At 40.1% G+C, this 20,344-nt stretch overlaps 1 protein-coding gene across 1 annotated transcript in view; it reads right to left on the reverse strand.

The window, feature by feature from the left end:
• Nucleotides 1–20,344, reverse strand: part of LOC148026753 (signal recognition particle 19 kDa protein, putative / SRP19) — a 99,051-nt gene that overhangs the window by 61,399 nt on the left and 17,308 nt on the right. The window lies entirely within an intron of this gene.

Here is a 20,344-nt window from a genome sequence, read left to right on the forward strand (position 1 = left end):
ACCCATATCTAGTGGAAGGCCACTTGGTAAATCAAAAGGAAACACATCTTTAAATTCATCTAACAAACCACTTAATTCATTTTTTACATTTAACTCACAAACATAAGAAAATTGTTGCTTTATATTACAAAAAGTAAAAGTGTCGTGTACAGGGAGGGACCATAACATACATACCTCACAAGCTTTCTTCTTTATCAGCTTCTGAACTTCAAGGGAACACATCAAAGGGTTATTAAATACTTCATGTTCACCTTGAATCACAAAAGTCTTACCATCCCTTTCAAATTCTAGTGTATTATGATAATAACTACAATTTAAGGATAGTTCCAATCCCCATAGCCACTCCCTCCCTAAAGCAATATCAGCTCTTTCCATATTCATAATTTGGAAATCAAGCTTATCTTTATATCCTTGGATCTCGATTTCCAAATTGGATACCATTGTATCCCATATTTTTATTATCCTGACCTTGCATCATACGAACAACATATTGATGCTCACTCTTTTGTTGGGGAACTTTCAACTTTTTGACAAGTGCATAATTTATGAAATTGTGGGTGGTAGAGTCATCAATCATGACTCTAACCCTCTTTCCCGCTATCAATCCATGCACTCTAACTAAATCATGTGGCCCAAAGGTAGGCTACCACATAGAAGTTGACATACAACACCTGTGTTGCACATCCTTGTGCAAGACCTCTAAAGATTTATACTTTTCATGCCCCTTTAATTTCAGGGTCTGCACTACATGGATTTGTTTCTCTTTTCCCTTGCCCTTGTCCTTATCCTTTCCTTTATCTTCCCCCTTTTTCCTTTGAGGGCAATTTCAGGCAGCATGGTTAGGAGATAGGCAGTTGAAACACAGCCTTTCTTTTTTGGCCTTATCAAAGTCATCTTGAATTAACTTTGGCCTTACATATTGTTTCTTTTCAAAGGGTTGTTTCTTACCCTTAAGGAATGGCATTTTTCTTTTAGATTTGCCTACAAATTTTGAGGCTTCAAATTCCCTAGTCTTGGGCTCCGTATCAGTGAGACTAGTGAGTGCACCTGGACGCGTATTATCTTCATTGATTAATGCAAATTTCATTGCCTCTTCAAACATCTTAGGTGAACTCCTTTTCACTTCCTTTTTACAGGCCTTGTCTAGTTCCCTTATGAATCCTCTTGTCTTTTGAAATTCATCTATTCCCTCCAATTTGAGGATTATCTCACAATACTCCTCGAGATATGTCAACAAGGTCTTCCCTTTTGTCTGACAAAATCCCAATCTTCCCAATTTCTTTCCATTTCATTTTCAGGAAGGAATTCTTTCAAAAAGACCAATTCAAATTGAGCCCAAGTTTCAGGTATTTTATTTGCCTCCTTTAAAGTTCTCCACTATTTATATGCCTTTGGCCCCAAGGTTAAACTAGCCTCCAGCGCTTGAAGATGTGGTGGAGTATTCTTTAATTTATGCATATCTTCCCATTTTTGGAGGAAATTAAAAATAGTGTCTTTATTTATGTCTTTTTCCTCCCCATGAAACTGAGGGGATTTCATATCTTTTAACACAGGGTTATCCCTCAGCTTTTGGTGGGGTTCCCTAGGGTCTCGCATAGTCACATCTAGATCTTTCGATGAAGATGAAATATCTGAGATCTCTACCTTGCCTTTATTCCTTTCTAGTAATAAGGCTAATTGAGATTTTATTTCTATGACTGATTGAGTTAGCAACTCCATTTGAACCCCCTGTGCTTGCACACGAGCAGTTAGATTATCAAATTGTTCTCGTATAGCAAAAAATTCTTCCCATTGTTCTCCTTGTATTTCCGTTTCATGGGGATCCACCATAGGGTGGTCCCCGGAACTAGAGCCTTCGGTTACCCCCTCTCTCTCTTTCCCCTCCATCTATACACTCGAAATGAAAAGCAAATATAAGAAATTTGCATACAAAGATGAGGTACTTCCCTGATTACAAAGATAGGGCAGATGTCGATGATCACTGTAAGGTAGAGATGGTGCGAAGAACGGAGCAGCTGGGAACACGGCCTGTCAGCAAGAGCGCTAGGTAAGGGTGTGATTAATCATCTCCGCCAGGTCGGGTGAAAACACAAGCTATGACCAGAAGTATTAAAAGCGAGAATTAGTCCCACCGTGATCGCCAGCACGGACATTGACGATTAGCGTGGCCTGGCTTGAAACCATCCGTCGTGGTCGCCAACACAAAGGGTAACGATTAACGTAGCGTGACTACAGTTTTCGTCGCGATCGCCATCGCCAACACAGAAAGCGACGACTAACATGACCCGGCTGCAGTCCCCGTCATGATCGCCATCACGGACGTGATCAAAGCGGCTCTGATACCAATATGAAATGCGGGAGTCCTTTCAATCGATGCCCCCCCACTCAGCTATATCTCGAAAGAAGCACGAGAGAGTTGTCTTCGATTCTCCCCTCAGCCACGTCTAGGAAGTTACTAGCTAGAACCCCAAGTCGTGTCTCTCTCTCGCCAGCCATCTCCTTCAGGTAAGTTATACTATTTTAAAACTCACTCACTTCCTAGGCTCCCCTTGACCCCGTTCGGGTACTCAAGGCCCCCGGACGGTCTTCTTTCGCACTTATTCCCCAAGTATTACACCATAAATGTAACAGAGAGCCTCCTCTTTTATAGGCTTTCAAGAGCTTCTCTTCTTGGAGAGAGAGTTGAGTTGATCTTTATGCAAGATGTGGTTGTTCCACTTTGCAGCACTAATTTCGAGATATCTCTTTGTGTGTTGTTTGGATGAAAAAACGTCCAACACGAAAGTTGTAGATCTCACTGTTTCCGATAACCCATACGGCCCATTTTCAGATATCGTTTTTCTATTGCAATATATTTTAAAAATGGATTTTCCAAAAAATAGCTTTTTAAACTGTACTTTTAACTTGTGGTCCATGCAACCACCTTGAGTCATAGATAAGGAGAGTTCATTAGATTGCCTTGGGCCTCAACCTTAAGATTGAATTTCACACAAAAGCTTGTGTCATTTTAGACCTTAGAAAGAGAAAATCACTTCTCTCCTCACTTCCATAGGATCATGTCTCTCGTCTTTCTTAGTGAGAGAATTCCCTCTCTCGTCTTTCTTAATGAAAGAAATGACCTTAAACCTTGACTTGTAGGGGAGAGGATGACCCCAAATGAATGCAATGCTCATTACACACAAGTAAAACATTCCCAGGCGTCCCTGGATGCACACATAAATACATATACACAATACTAATGCACTTCCTCTTCTTAGAACTCAATCCATCTTCATTTATGTGTAACTCCTTGGTTCTTGTGTACACTCTTACACTTGGCAGACACTTCTTTTCCCCTTCATAACTTGTACTACCTATATCAAATTTCCCCGTCACAGTGCTCTGATCACCCCATTAAGTGATGCACTAGGAATACTGGTCTCTAAATGGTCTCATGGCCATGCTAGATCATCATCAACACTTAAAGAAAAGTGAGTCATTAATTTATTGACATGAATTTATTAAATAGAGAATGCATAATAAGCAATCAATTTAGTGACATCCCTCCGGCTTCTAAACATTTGACCTCAACTATAGAGAGGATACATAGTCCTTAAGAAGATTTGGAAAGTCTTGTAGTTCTCTCTCAGTCATAAACTGAGCGTCCAATGAGGGATAATTCTTAAACTTAACCAGATACTTCCGTAATACCTTGCCTGACCTTAGAGTATTGTCCTGATGGTATAAAATTCTTTCAGGCACAAGGAACTCTTCTGTTTCTTCTATGTCAGGTAAATCTTCCTTGATTGGTTCCATTGGAGGTTCTCCAATATAGGGACGTAGCAAACTTATATGGAAAGCATTATGAATGTTCCTATGACTTGGTAGATCCAAACAAAAAGTCACATCGTTTATCTTATTTGTGATCTTGAAAGGGCCATAATAGCGATTAGAAAGCTTAACCATTTTACCCTTTTGACCTTTCTGCTTCTTCAAGCGAGCCTTCTCAAACTTAAGAAGAACATACTGTCCCAACTTGAGATCTAACTTACGACGATGCTTATTTGCTTCGCGTTTATGCTTCTCTTGTGTCCTTTGGATAGCAGCTTTTACTTGAGTGAAAGTTGTATCAATGTCTCTAACAAACTCATCTATTGCAAAGATCTTATCCTTCGTAAGAAGAATGGGTGGTAAATGAGGCTTACCATAGATAACCTCAAAGGGTGCCTTACCGGTACTAGAGTGCACCGTATTATTGTATGCAAACTCTACTAAAGGTAAATACTTTTCCCATTCTCTTTGATTATCAGAGACATAGGATTTCAAAAGGTCCAAAATAGTAGAATTAGCACTTTCTCTCTGCCCATCCGTTTGAGGATGATAAGAGGATGAAAACTTTACCTTTGTCCCAAGGTTCTCGAAGAGAGCTTGCCAAAAGAGGCTGGTCATGCGGGGATCTCGATCACTTATAATGGACTTAGGCATACCATGATGCTTGAATATATGAGCAATGAATAGCTTAGCCATATGATCGGCTTTGATTGTCTTTCGCACAGGTATAAAGTGAGCTTGCTTACTGAATCTATCAATGATAGTCCAAATTGCATCATTGCCTGCTTGTGTGCGAGGAAGCTCCATGATAAAGTTCATGGCTATACTTTCCCAAGGCTCATTGGGAATAGGTAATGGCTTTAGTAGACCAGGTGATTTATGCCTGTCATACTTTACTTTTTGACATATCTTGCACTCGCGGACATATCTTTCAATGTCAGCTCTAAGAGTGGGCCAAAAGAAATATATTTCCAATGCTTGAGTAGTGGGTAGAATACCCCTATATCCAGTATATGGAGATGCATGTGCTTCATCCATTACCTTGTGTCGCAATGGTAATGCTACACAAATTGCTTGATGATGATACAAATAACCATCTCAAATCGAGTAAGGTGTAATCGACTGACTTGAGTTAAGTTGATCCCATATGGTTAAGAAGTCGGAATCAATTGCATACATTTTGGGTAAATCCATGAACTCATTATGGTGAACAATTGTGATTGCATTCACTCGAGGTTGCCCTGATAGAGCATCTGCTACTATATTCTTAGTTCCAGATGTGTAAAGGATTTGAAAATGAAAAATAGATAAGAAATTTTCCCAACGCATATGTTTCTCTGAGAGCTTCTTCTGAGTGAGAAAGTATCTTAGACTTTGATAATCTGTTTTAATAACAAAATCTGCACCAAGTAAATAGTGTTTCTATACTTGAGGAGCATGTACCACCGCCATAAGCTCTTTCTCATATACTAGAGCATGTAGCTCATGGTCCTTGAGGCGTCAACTCTCAAATGCTACTGCATGATGCTCTTGGTTAAGCACAGCTCCAATGCAATCCCCAGACGCATCGCAGTGAACTTCAAAAGGTTTTTGAAGATCCGGAACTATGACAACAGGTTCTTGAGTCACAAGAAACTTAATTCTTTCAAAGGCTTGTAGTTGCCTTAATCCCCAACAAAAAGGCATTCGCTTCTTAGAAAGGTCATGTAGAGGAGATGCAACATATGCAAAATCTTGTATAAACCTCCTATAGTATCATAGTTGCCTCCGTACGTGGTACGAAACGATCCGTACGGTACAATCCGTACAGTACCGTACAGTACGATTTCGTACGAAAAAACTGGCCTATTTCAGCCACCTGGCCTGCGCGTGCTCTTTTCGCGTAAATTCCTACGCTCCCGCGTCCTGTGTTTCTTGCGCTTTTCCTACAAGCTACAGTGTGCACTTTGCACTTTTTGTGGGGGTGGGAAGCCTTGGATACCTCACCCCACCCCCCTTTTCCAAATTCCAGCCATCATCCAAGCAAAACTTAATGCTCCTCTTTGGATTCCTTCCAAGCTCCAGCTTGCAGCCCTCTCTTTAGAGTCTAGACTTTGGATTCCTTCTCTCTTTAGACTTTGAATGTTTAAACTTTGAACTTTGACCCTTCTCCCATCTACAAAGGTGGTCCTCTCCTCCATGCTTCCACACCAATTCAGCAAGCACTTACAAGTTACCATTCTCGTCTTCCTCTTTCCCGCACCCTATTGAAGCATTTGCCATTCTCAAAGAGTCAAATCTCATATCCCATCCCCTCTATCCCATACCCTATCAAAGCATTTGCCATTCTCATCTCCCATTCCCTCTCTCTCACTCTTGCTCTTTCAACTTTATCCCAACCCTCGGGCCTTTCGAGTCTCCCTTTCAACTTTTAAGACTCAAGTTTCAACTTTCAAGAGTCGAGAGTCGAGACTCAAGCATCTCTCTCTCTCTCTCTCTCTCTCTCTCTCTTTATTCGTCATCGGCACCATGACTCATGAGAAGCATGAGGCCTTCAATTTGCATACGATCCATGTGGAGAGGGACATAAAGAAGTCCAACTCCCACCATTGGACATGCAAGTATTGCGAAAAGCGCTATACAAGTGGTGCAACTCGACTTCTCCAACATCTTTCCAAGACGGGGGGCAAGTTGCTCCATGCAAGGAGATCCCTCCAAACATTGTGGAGGAGATTCTCGCCAAGATGAGAGGGGGATCCACAAGAGGAGGAGGAAGTGGCTTATCGGCACCAACTCGTATGCCTACTAATGAGGAAGCATCCAATGTGGGCGTATCTTCAACTAATGCGGGAGAGGCCTCTACCATTGGTAGTGGGGGCTCCACATCTGCATCCGGCTCTGGTAAAAGACAAAGAGTGGAGACTCATGCGGTGCCGGAGAGACAATCGTCACTCTCTCAAGCACCCTGTCATGTGCGTGGATCGGTTGCCTTTCTTAGAGAAAGGCAACGACTTGCAGACATTGAAATTGCACGCACGGTGATTGAGTGCAATCTTGCATTCAATGTCCTAAAGCAAGAGCAATGGAAGAAGATGGTAAAAGCCATTGCCAATGTGGGTCCATGTGAAGGATAGACCAGTGTCACATACAACGACATGAGGACGAGAAAGATTGATGAAGAGAAGGAGAGATCCTATTCGGGCCGCATAGATAAAATATGGTTGCTCCATTCTCACTGACAGATGGAGTGATCATAAGAAACGGGGCATCATCAACATACTTGTCTCATGTCTACTCGGCACTTACTTTTTGCGGGCCGTAGATACCGGCAAGAGGGGGAGAAAAACGACGGGCGCATTCATCTACTGCCACATTCGACAAGCTATCATTGAGATATACATTGCAATTTGCCTTTTAAATTTGTTTCACTTTCTTTCATAATGATAAATCATAATATCATCATTCATGATTCATAATTGAAATTTGATTTATACATAACTTGTAATTTGTAAATTGTGGTTGTAGGTGGGCCCCTCAAATGTAGTCAAGTTGTTATCGACAATGCATCGAATTGTCAGCGCATGGGCCGTTTACTTGAGGTCGAGTTCCCTACCATTGTGTGGACTCCATGTGCAAGTCATTGTTTAGACTTGCTTATGGAGGACATTGGGAAGCTCAAGTGGATGAAGAGGGTGGTCCACAAAGCTACATCAATTGTCACATTCTTCACGGTAAAGGTAAAGGTGCTTGCAATGTATCGTAAGCATAGCACACTTGAGTTGAAGAAGCCTTCTTCAACTCGCTTTGCTTACATGTGGTTATTGCTAGAGCTCCTTTATGAGGTGCGGTCCGCCTTGCGTTAGACAGTGGTATCTACTCTATGGAATGAGTGGGATGAGCATGAGACAGAGGAGGCCAAAGCCATGCACCGCTTGTGTCTTAATGAGCAGTTTTGGCAAAAAGTCCATGCCGTTGTCATTGTTGTGACTCCCTTTTACAGGGTGTTACGTATGAGTGATTGCGAGGGGTCCACCATGGGCCTTCTCGTTCACTTCTTTGGAGCAGCATTGGCGGAGGCACGTGCTTATACATTGATCACAGAGACATAGCGTGCACATGTTTTAGAGATAGCAGAGAGGAGATGGGCATGGATGCATAAGCCCATCCATGGTTTTGCTGCATTGGTACATCCAGCCTACAAGTCACCGGCGGTCATGGATGATAGAGAGTTCCATTCAGACCAGCTTGCTTATTTGACTCGTGTGGTCCCTGTTGATGACCACAATGCAGTGCTAGAGGAGCTAGGATGCTATGCAGATCAGAGAGGGCATGTGGCTTTTGCTTCTCCCACTTGTTGGAGAAGAGAGTCACTTGTGAAGCCTTTATTTTGGTGGCAAAATTTTGGATACGCACTGGAGACCCTTCAGCCCTTAACCATGAGGGTCCTTGCCCAAGATTGCTCTTCAAGTGCATGTGAGAGAAACTGGAGTGCCTATTCTCTCATTCACACAAAGATTCGCAATTGGCTTAGCACACGACAGTTAGAGCGGTTAGTCTATTGCCGCACTAACTTACGCATGATGAGGGCTATGATGAGCATGGGTAGTCCGAAGCAAATAAAGTTTAAACACTTAACCATAACATTTAAAATTTGTTGTTTTAACTTTTAAACTTTGAACTTTGAAGTTTAAACTTTATACTTTACAATTTAGACTTTAGCATTTAGTATTTACAATGAATCATGATCAATCTTACGTGCATCACTGCATTGATGATTGTGTAGGTGAATGTAGCGGGTGCATTAGTCAAACCAAACATGACTAAAAACTTGTATAGTCCAAATGTCGTACAAAAAGCTGTCTTATGAACATCTTCACGTGCTATTCGTATCTAGTGATAGCCACTCTTGAGATCAATGTGACTAAAGATACTAGCCCCTTGCAACTTATCCAAAATATCATCTATCCTTGGGATCGGAAAACGATTCTTGATTGTGATCTTGTTCAAAGATCTGTAGTCTATGCACATACGGAAAGGACCGTCTTTCTTTTTAACGAGTAAGACTGGAGAGCACTATGGAGAAGAGCTAGGTTGAACTAACCCTTTTTCCAACAATTCGTTTACTTGTGTTAGGATCTCCTCTTGCTGACTTGCACTTACTCGATAAGGCAGTTGGTTAGGTGGTGAACTACCTAGGATAAGATCAATTGTGTGATCTTTCGGGCACTTAGGAGGTAACTCTCCTGGGAGTGAATCACTAAAACAATCTTCATATTGTTTAACAAAATCATGTCTAGCTTGATCAATTAAAGAGAGGGGTTTTTTTAAAGTCTGAGACTTAGAAGCATTAGTTGGTATTGTGTGTTCATTAGAGGCACTAAGTGCCCTTGAATCATTAGTTTCTTTTGACTCTCTCACAAAAATCATGTACGTAGAAATAGCTTTCTTCATTTCTTTAGAAATGCTAACATAACTAACCATTGGCACAGGCCAATCTCCAGCATCAGCAATGCATACTATGTTCCGACCCTTGAATTGAAATGCAAGGGTCTTCTTAACAAAATCGGGAAGAGGTCTAATCTTGTAATACCAAGGCATGCCTAAGATAACATCACAGTTACCTATGGGTGCAAGTAGAAAATATTCTTAGTCGCGGTAATCCCCAATTCTAAGATTCAACTTCCCTTGAATAGGAGTAGAATTGGTTGTAAGTCCTTCAAATGCCGAACCTGATCCAATCGGTGTTCGCAATCGGTCCCGTGGAATTTGTAGCCTTTCAACAATATCTGCTGACACAAAATTATCTATGGACCCTAGATCAAAGAGTATTAAAACTCGTTGATTGTTGAGTGTCCCCCAACCCTTTAAGAGTTGTATTTTCTTCTCATTTGAACGACTATTAGCTTGCATATCCGAAACAGAATTTGAGGATGGCGGACGAGGATCTTTAACCACATTTGCTTCCTTCCTTTTGTGAGGACAATCAGGCTTCATATGCCCTAACTCACCACAAAGAAAGCACATTCCTTCCTCTTTGTACTTTTGTATCTCAGAGGGTGAAAGATACTTGCGCTTCTTCTTATTACCCTCTGGCTTTGAATATTGGTCATGGGTAAAGGTAGGTCTTCTTCGATTAGTCCTGTCTCTTGGTTGATCATAGAGCTGCTCTTGTCTAGCTCTATAAGAACTCATCTCCAACTTTCGAGATGTACCAGGTATATGCAAACTTTCAGCTATGATGGCAATGTTAAATCGTATGATAGCTTTTTTTAGTGAAGTTACTAGGATTCGATAGAACTCTTGAGCAGAGCTTAGCGTTGATTTTCTTTACTAGTTTTTTGACCACTTCATCACATAAGATATTTAGGGCTTGACCAAATTAAAGCTCCATCATGTGAGATAAGGTTTCATATGGATACACATTCATGATTCTATGTAAATGAGGGAGTAGGCCAGCTTGAAACTTCCTTTTCTTCTCTTCATCGCTGATCTCCATGAAAGGAGTAACCTTGAGAAGAGTAGACCTCCACATAACTAGTGACCTTTTCATGCTCTTTCTGGCCTAGCCAATCCCACTCCTTGACATCTTTCTCAAAATCAGGAGGCAAGAACTGAGCATAAAACTTCTTCTTAAACTTTTCCCAAGTTGTAGGTTTCCTTCCCTCCAAAATGAGAGTCAACCGCCAATTGCTAGCGGTGTCTTTCAAGTGCATGCCTACATGCCTTAGCTTGGACTTTTCTGAGAAATTACCATCAGAAAAAGCAACTTCAAATTGCCTGACAAAGGCTAACGCCTTAGTAGGATCTCTCTTACATGTAAGAGTCAAACTTTATGTCCTTATCCCCAAACTTGAAAGTCTTAGTCTTCTTAAGCTTGCTCCTCTTATGGTCCCTCTTTGTCCGTTTGCGGATTGCATGAGACTTAGAATCAAAAGAGTAGAAACTAGAAGAGGAGGAGGAGGAGGAACTTGAGTAATCAGGGGAGTAGCTGGTTGCTAAGGGAGATGACTCCCTCCTTATCCGCCTCACTCGAGGTGAGGTCTTTTTACTCTTCTTGACCCAAGAATCCTTTTTCCTTCTAGGAAACTTCTCAACAATTGGATACTTTGCATCTTCACCATCAATTGGTGCAATGGTGTTTCCTCCAGTATCACCATCTTTTGGAGGATTCGGTCCTTCATAAGTAACTTCTTTCCTTGCCCTTAAGCTATCAATCAATTGACGTACTTCGGGAATCTCCAACAAGCTACAATACTCTGTCAATTTAGCCTATAATTCCTCACTTGTAGGGGCTTCATCAGTTGCATCTTTATCTTCTTCTTGCAAGGATCACCTTTACTTTGAGAAAAGCAAAGAGACCTGCTCTGATACCACTGTTATAGAATCCGAGATACATGCTCGACTTTCTTATATACTTAAAATATATATGGCGAATATTATGTTGGCACAGAGAGAGAATAGATGAGAGAAAAGAAAGATGTCGAGAAAGAGGTAGAGAAATTGGCAACACACTCGGGACTGGAAGATGGGCCAGTCCCCCCCCTTATATTATTGACAAGGAGCAAGCTCCTCCGTTACACATAAGCCAGTTCTTACTTGTAGATCTTGGAAACAAAATCAACACTTGCACAACTTGGAAGTTGGCACCTTTTGATCCTTCTTAAGTCTCCTTCTCTCCTACACATATTGTGTAGGGCTCTCCTCTTGGCGCTTGATTTCAGCAGAGCTTCCGCAACACTTGCACCTTCTCTTCTCCTCTTGGAACTTGATTTCAGTAGAGCTTCCGCAGCACTTGATTTCAGCAGGGCTTCCGCAGCACTTGCACCTTCTCTTCTCCTGTTGGATACATACAAAGTGATGCTTCCTTCACCTCTCTCTTACACCCAAGGAGAGCCTCCTCTTTAGGCTTTCAAGAGCTTTTCTTCTTGGAGAGAGTTGAGTTGATCTTCATGCAAGATGTGGTTATTCCACTCTGCAGCACTAATTTCGAGATATCTCTTTGTGCGTCAATTGGATGAGAAAATGTCCAACACGAAAGTTGTAGATCTCGTTGTTTTCGATAACCCACGCGGCCCGTTTTTAGAGATCGTTTTCTATTGCGATATATTTTAAAAATGGATTTTCCAAAAAACAGCTTTTTAAACTGTACTCTTAACTTGTGGTCCATGCAACCACCTTGAGTCATAGATAAGGAGAGTTCATTAGATTGCCTTGGGCCTCAACCTTAAATTGAATTCCACACAAAAGCTTGTGTCATTTTAGACCTTAGAAAGAGAAAATCACTTCTCTCCTCACTTCCAGAGGATCACGTCTCTCATCTTTCTTAGTGAGAGAATTCCCTCTCTTGTCTTTCTTAATGAAAGAAAAGACCTTAAACCTTGACTTGTAGGGAAGAGGATGACCCCAAATGAGTGTAATGCTCATTACACACAAGTAAAACATTCCCAAGCGTCCCTGGATGCACACATAAATACATATATACAATGCTAATCCACTTCCTCTTCTTAGAACTCAATTCATCTTCATTTATGTGTAACTCCTTGGTTCTTGTATACACTCTTACACTTAGCAGACACTTCTTTCCCCCTTTATAACTTGTACTCCTTGTACCAAATATCCCCGTCACAGTGCTTTGATCACCCCATTAAGTGATGCACTAGGAATACTGGTCTCTAAATGGTCTCATGGCCATGCTAGATCATCATCAACACTGAAAGAAAAGTGAGTCATTAATTTATTGACATGAATTTATTAAATAGAAAATGCGTAATAAGCAATCAATTTAGTGACAACACACGACAGTTAGAGCGGCTAGTCTATTGTTGTACTAACTTACACATGATGAGAGCTATGATGAGCATGGGTAGTTGAAGAAGGTAAGGTTTAAACACTTAACCATAAAATTTTAAAATTTGTTGTTTTAAACTTTAAACTTTGAGTTGTATAGTTTACAATTTAGACTTTAGCATTTACAATCTTACATGCATCACTGCATTATATAGGTGAATGTTGATACATTCAAGTTGACGGGTGACACTCTTCCGAGTATACATAAGGAGGTGGACGAGGAGAAGAAGATGATTTTTGCAGAGCTCTATAGAGAGCTTATAGTAGCAAATACTCGTGACACTCGCAGCCAACATGCCCGTGGGCAAGGAGTTCGAGTAGGTGGTAGCAGGGGCATGGTCATTCGACGCTCTCCATCATCGAGGAGAGGTGGTTCGAGTGGCTTGCAAACATATGTAAGACGGGCTCTAATAGCTCACATCATGTACCTCATGATAATATCCCCCATTTGCCTACACAGTTGCCACCTAGGGCGGCCATAATTTGATGATGATGGTAATCTCATTAGTGAGGATAAGTATGAGTGTGTCTCATCATCCGATGCCGATTCATCTTCAAACTCTCTTGATGAACACTTAGATAGTTCTAATGATGATGATGATGATGATGATGATAGTGATACCTCATCATAGATTCATAGGTCTCTCTCTTTTTTGTATTAAATATACTAGACTGTAGTTGTATCGTAAGTTTTACGCAGCCTGTGCGACCGCGATGGTCACCCTCATGTTCATCTTCTACTGTAATGAAATGGCTATTTCCACTTTAAACATGTATTCTATGATCTATCATTTAATGATTTATGGTTTTTTGTTATTTAAAAAATCATCTTAAATTTTTTTTTTGTACTAATATCATACCATACCTTATAAAATCATAAGATACTATTTAGTACAGTATTTTATTATACCGTACCATATTGTACCTTTCGTACTTGACAACTATGCTTGGCCTATTACCATGAAATTGTTAGATGTCTATTTTATTCATGTCAGTCTGTCATCTCCTAGTTGTGAACTCCTATCAGAGTCTAACAGAGACATGGGAGCTCTACCATTCTAGAGTACATTTCTTCTATTTTAGGCACATTTATTGTGCATTTCCATGGTCTGTCAGTTGGTTGACACCTCCTACCACTATCTTTTTGGTCCACGACTGCCTAAGAGAGATTGTCATCATTTTTCCATTTTTTCTATGCAATTGGACTACATTTATTACAATTGTACCACCATTTGGAGCAGATCAGCCATTTAGAGACCTTGACAGCAGTCGACTAATTTTGGAGAAGTTTGAATATCTCTCTTCTCTCAATGTTCACTCTCACTCTTGGTCATATGCTTCTATACTACTTCACTCTGAAAAGTGATCCCCAACCTCTATTGACCCTTAGACTGGCATTAAGTAATTGCTTAATGCTAGTCTCTAGTGTCACCATTGACATTTGTTGGCCAAATAACTATGCTAGGGTCAAAACCAATATCAACTAACTCCAAAACCCAACTAGTATGACTTATCACAACTTTTATCTTTGGCACCCATTGCATCCTCGGGATCCTTGGCCTGTTACCATGAAATAACTACCATGTGCATCACATGTGCTAAACAACCTTGCACATTTGATTAATAACTTAATCAAATATTATTGGCAAGATTAATGCATCTTAAAATTTCACGCCTCTATTACAATAATACTCATAGAATTTGAATGCAGTGTAAGAGTAACAGTAATACCAAGGCCTGGTACTAGACAGCCTAACCATAAAGCCTCCTTACAAGCCTCTATGGCTACAATATACTTTGCCTAAGTAGTAGATAAGGCCCTACATTTTTGCACCCTAGACATCTAAGAATAAGTAACTCCAACAAAAGTGAAGATATACCCGGAGGTGGATTTCCTACTATCTGCATGTCCTGCATAGTCGGAGTCAATGTAACCCACAACTATAGTATCCTGACCACCATAGCAAATGCTCATGTTTATAGTGCCTTTCAAGTACCTCATGATGTCCCAATGTCATCGGCCAAGTGTAGCCATATAGCATGCTACAAGTCCCACTGCAAATGCTATGTCAAGGCAAGTGGCTCTCATGGCATACATCAAACTGCTCACTACAAATGCATAAGGGATCTTGATTATCTCGACCTTCTGCTCATCTAATTAGGAACAATCTGTCTGACTAACCTTAACATGAGAAGATAAAGAACAACCAATAGGCTTAACATCTTGCATATGGAAACACTCAAGGACCTTTTGTATGTACTCCTTCGATGACAAGTAAAGGAACCCTTGAGAGTAATCACATATGATGAATATCCCAAGAATATATGAGATTTGTCCCATGTCCTTCATCTCAAAGCTCTTCTTGAGCTGAGTTTTCAAAGTATCCAACTCATCGTGAGCTCTCCCAACAATCAACATGTCATCCACATAAAGTACCAGATAATAAGGCTGCCATCATGAGCCTTCTTCAAGTAAGGACACGGATCCATATCACTATGGAAGTAAAATTGTAACCACATAAATGCATCAAACTTAGAATACAATTTCCTAGGTACCTGCTTAAGACTATAAATGCTCTTTCTCAACTTGCACACTAGGTGTTCCCTACCCTTTTCTTGAAATCCCTTAGGCTACGGCATATAAATCTCATCATCCAAGTCCCCATGAAAGAAAGTTGTCTTAATATCCATCTGATAGAGATCTAGATCTAACTAAGTAACCAAGGCCAATACTAAGCGTAGAGGTAGTCATCTTGACTACAAGAGAAAATGCCTCATCAAAGTCAACACCATGCTCCTACATAAAACCCTTAGCAACTAATCTGGCCCTATATGCTAGCTTGGAGCTTCCAAGGATACCCTTCAACTTGTATACCCACTTGCACAGTAATGCATGTTTCCCATTGGGCAAAGGAACCAAATTCCATATACAGTTTTTCTGCAATAAGTCATACTCTCACTGCATGGCCCTCCCCCAAGCATGACTATCACCTCTACGTATAGCCTCCTCATAAGTAAGGGGCTCACCAAAATCTGTCACCATAACATAGTCCATGGAGGACTCAAACCAATCAGAGTGACGTCTATCTCTAGTAGATTATCTCAAAATAGACTGCGGAGCCTATACATCCTATTCAACATCATGATCATTGGCCACTGGAACATCAACTGCAAGCTGTCTAACTAGTTGTACAGTAATAGAAGGCTCCTAAAATATCACCCAATGTATCTCAACTATCTTCTCAAGTTACTTATGCATCTTTTCCTCATAAAACAACATCATGGCTATAGATGACCCTCCTAGCCTACAGATCCCATAGATGATAGCCCATCTCACCTACATCCTAATAACCAAGAAATATACATTTCACTAATTTAGGATCCAACTTATTGCACTTGTCCTTGGGAGCATGGCAAAAGGCCTCACATCCGAAGATATGCAAATGAGCATATGATGAAGGTTTTCCAAACCATATCTCTTCTACAATCTGACAATCAATAGCAATACATGAAAATCTATTTATCAAGTGTACAGCAATAGTAACTACCTCAATCCAAAAATATTGTGGTAAGTCTACTTAGCTTAGCACATTACGAACTCTTTCCTAAATCATCCTATTCATGCGCTTTGCAATACCATTATGGGGTGGAGTATAAGGAGCAGTCAACTGACACTTAATACCCCTCTCATCACAAAGCTGCTCAAATGCTTTGGAGGCATGTTTACCCCCATTATTTGACCCTAGGCATTTCAATCTATACCCAGACTAGTTCTCAACAAGAGAAAGCCAACACTGAAAGCTAACCAATACATCTGAATTTTGCTTTATGGAATATTATGCAAATAATCATCAATGAAAGTCACAAAGTACTTCAAGACACCTAGTGATTGACAAAGCATGGGACCACATATATCAGAATGAACAAGAGCTAGAGGCTCATCCATGCACATAATGCAAGAATTCTTATGAAAACTACGTGTCTATCAGCCATAAAGACAATGATCACTTGAATCAAAACATTTGTGGTCAAGGGACAGAAGATACTACAAACGCAAAAGCATTTTCATTCCTTTTAAGGGCATGTGCCCAAGGCGACAATGCCAAAGTCAAAACACGATTGATAGACCCAAATTCAAGCAAGGGATAGATACTACCAACCTTGGCACCTCAAGCAAAGATTAGATTCTCACAAGTAATCTTCCACACGAAATCACAAAAAAATACATGATATCCTACATTATCCAACTGTCTAGCAAAGAGTAGACTTTTAATCAAAGCCGAAACATGGCGTACATCATGCAAAATAAAAGTATTGTCTGAATTTGATTGTAGTTTAATATCACCAATGCAAATAATATCCAATGCCAAGTCATTTTCAAGTCTCACAGAATTTGTCATATTACAATACAAATAAAATCAATCCTTATGCAGGGTAATATGGAAAGAAGCCCCCAAATCGAGCAGCCAATACTAAGAAACAGTGAATGAGGCATCACTCAACTAACTAGCATCAAGAAAAGAAGCTACCAAGACGTAATCATCATTCGACTCAAGCTCCAAGGCATTTATCTTCTCAATTTTTCACACTAGACTTAATAGGAACAATGATGTGATCATCAAACTTTTCTTGGACTTTACCCTTGCATTTTTCTTTGCATTATCATCGCGCATCTTATGGCATTGCGACCAAATGTGACCCTTCTTTCCACAATAATGACATGTAAGAGAGGCCTTATGACCACGGGACTTACTATGAAATTGCCCACGAGACTGAGACATCTGCGAGTCTCTACCACAACGGTCATTACCGCTCCTATTATCATGTCTACCCCTAACAATCAATGCATAAGAAGTATAGGCTGCATCTACATTCTTTCTAATTATCTCCTCTACAAGTAAGACACCCTCAATATCCTAGAGTTTTAAACTATCCTTAGGCATATTGGCACACATAGCAATATAGAAAGTGCCCCATGACTTAGGTAGTATCACAAGCAAAAACAAGGGAGAAAGATTATCCTTAAACTCAAAGCCCTGCAAAGTCAACTAGCTGAAAATAGAATGAAATTCATTTAAATGCCCGAACATACTAGTCCCTTCCTTCATCCAAAGATCCATGAGCTATTTCAATGTTTTCAATTGGAGCTCAATCATGCTCAGCAAAGCATACATTTGGAGCATTGCATGATGCTCAAGAGATTAATGGTGACTTTTTTTATACTAGTGTAGTGAAATCATTTTTAGAGTTGCAGAGTTGAACAATTATGATTAGTCGTATCCTAGTATACCATCTTGGAAAAATGTATATTGCTATAACATGGAGTAATAGCAACATGCTTGGTTACTTGAAAACGTGTATGGATAATTGTACATTGGTAGTACATGGAGTAACAACAACAACCTGCTTGGTTACTTGAAAACATATATAATAATTGTACATTGATAATAAATACAATAATGGCAATATGCTTGGTTGATGAAAAACATATATTGGCCATTTTGTATTCCATCTTGGATCTTAATTGCATGCAATTGAGGTCGTTTGCAATATTTTAAGAGCAATATATGTCACCAAAATGAGAAAAGAACTTAATGATTTAATTAAACTTCACAATGCTTTTAGGAAACTTTAATTATAATACCCCTAACTATGGCCCACTTAAGGCACTTAAGTTATAAAGCAAGTCTTGAGCTAAAGTTTGGTCCACTGAACAGCTCACTTATGATTGATGACTAAGTTATTAATCAACCATTAATCAAAAACAAGATCTAATTAAGAAGCATCTACTTACTCATTTGGAAACCTTATCTTGACTATTTGGAGCTCCTTCTCTCTCATTTTCAGCAGCCCAAGTTTAGAACAATCATTCTTATCTTCTTTGCTGCAAAAATTGTAGGTTTCAGCAATGGAATATGAGCTAACAACATGGATGGAGTGTGGGCAACAACCAATCTTCTCCTCCTAGCCCCTTTGTTGGCAACTTTGTAACTCCATTTACAGCAATGCATGTGTTACTTTGAACCAAATATCCCAAAAAAAAAGGTTATTACAGCCCTAAAGACTCAGACACTTTCTTCCCCTCTAAGATCTCAAGTCTATTGCATTGTCTGGGAAACTTTTTGCAAAGAAAGCAACATCCTCACTATGCCGTTGCAAGAAATCCCTCTATTTGTGAGAGGATTAGCATGGGATTGCATGGGGAGTATGTAGGATAATTATCTAGGCGAATGCTCCACAAAGTGGGTTCAAATGTTGGTTGTAATTTTTAGGGTTAAGCAAGCTGAAGTGTTCATTTGCAATTTTTAAACACTCTACAATTGGTCGGAAGCCAACATTGAAGGTGACAAAGTAATTGTGCACCCATGGATCAATGGTGTCACGAGAAATCATTGATATATAGCTATTTGTATCCAATTTTGAGCATATATCAACAATCTAGAGAAATACCGAAAGGGGAACCAAGCTTTGGGGCTGATAACGATCATGGCTGGTGCAAGAGCACTCTAGCTCTAGTGGTGTGTGGATTTTTCTTGCCGAATTAAGTGTTTGCTAAAATGTGCTCTACTGCTCATTAGACTTCTGAAGTCCGGTTTCAACTATACTCAATGATGACCGTGAAACATTTCATTTCAGCATAAGGCATTTCACACCTCGGTAGGTCCAAAGCGAGACAGCTGAATGATTAGGCTGACAACATGCTCTACATGTGTGTGTGTGTGTGTGTGTGTGTGTGTGTGTGTGTGTGCACGCGCGCGTGCACATGTGATACATATTTCTTGAGTGAAATGGCTAGGCATTTCATGTGCGAACTGGAACTTTTGAACCATAAAACTTTTTCCATGTTTCACCCCTGTGCAATAGGGCATTTATTGGGATGTATATCCACATTTATGACAAGCATAACATGCCTGTGCAAAATCCCCATTTAAGCTTACATACTTTTCACCAATGCTCTGTCATCCAGAATCTTTATAGCAATAATAGAATAGTCTCCTTGTTATATCCCAAAGCAAATGATATTACCTCGCCAAGCAAAGCTGCAATAGCAGGCAATGTCCTTGAAGATAGTCAAGCAAGTCTTGAACGTTCAGCCAAACAAGACATCTGTAACATGTAAGCTAGTAGGTGGCAATTGAAGCATGTGCACTAACTGATGTCCAGACATCAAAGGCAAAATCTCAAGCATAAACAATTCATGATGCACATATGAAATGAGCACATCAAAAAAACCATACTAAGCAAGATTAGCCTTCTATATATAAGGACCTCCCAAAAGTTTTAAATGCACTGCACCACTTCTTGAACAGCAGGCACTTTGTCAGGGTAAAAGACAATGACATCGGTGTCAGAAAACCTCATGAGTGGCGCCAAGATGTTAGGAGGAGCAATTTTGAATTGAGGTGATACTGGAGAATCCAGTCGCCATGACAACTCTATTGAACACCATCAAAAAGAGCATCATAAACATATTGTGCTCCCAAAGATTCTTGTTGTACAGTCAAAGCTGACATACGCATTATTTTCAACGAAGATGTCTTATTTTTGTAATGGACAAGTTCAGCAAATTCCATGAAGAAGAAGATCAGCAGTAACACATAAAAAGCACAGAAACAGTAAGTATTTTTCTCTACTATCTAATGCATAACCTTGTCTATGCTTCCTAAATCAAATGTACTTTAATACTCATTGTTGCACGTGAACCAAG

This window comes from Lygodium microphyllum, chromosome 13 (genome assembly GCF_053477565.2).
Source record: "Lygodium microphyllum isolate KBCC chromosome 13, Lygodium_microphyllum_v1.1.10, whole genome shotgun sequence".
Taxonomy (NCBI): Eukaryota; Viridiplantae; Streptophyta; class Polypodiopsida; order Schizaeales; family Lygodiaceae; genus Lygodium; species Lygodium microphyllum.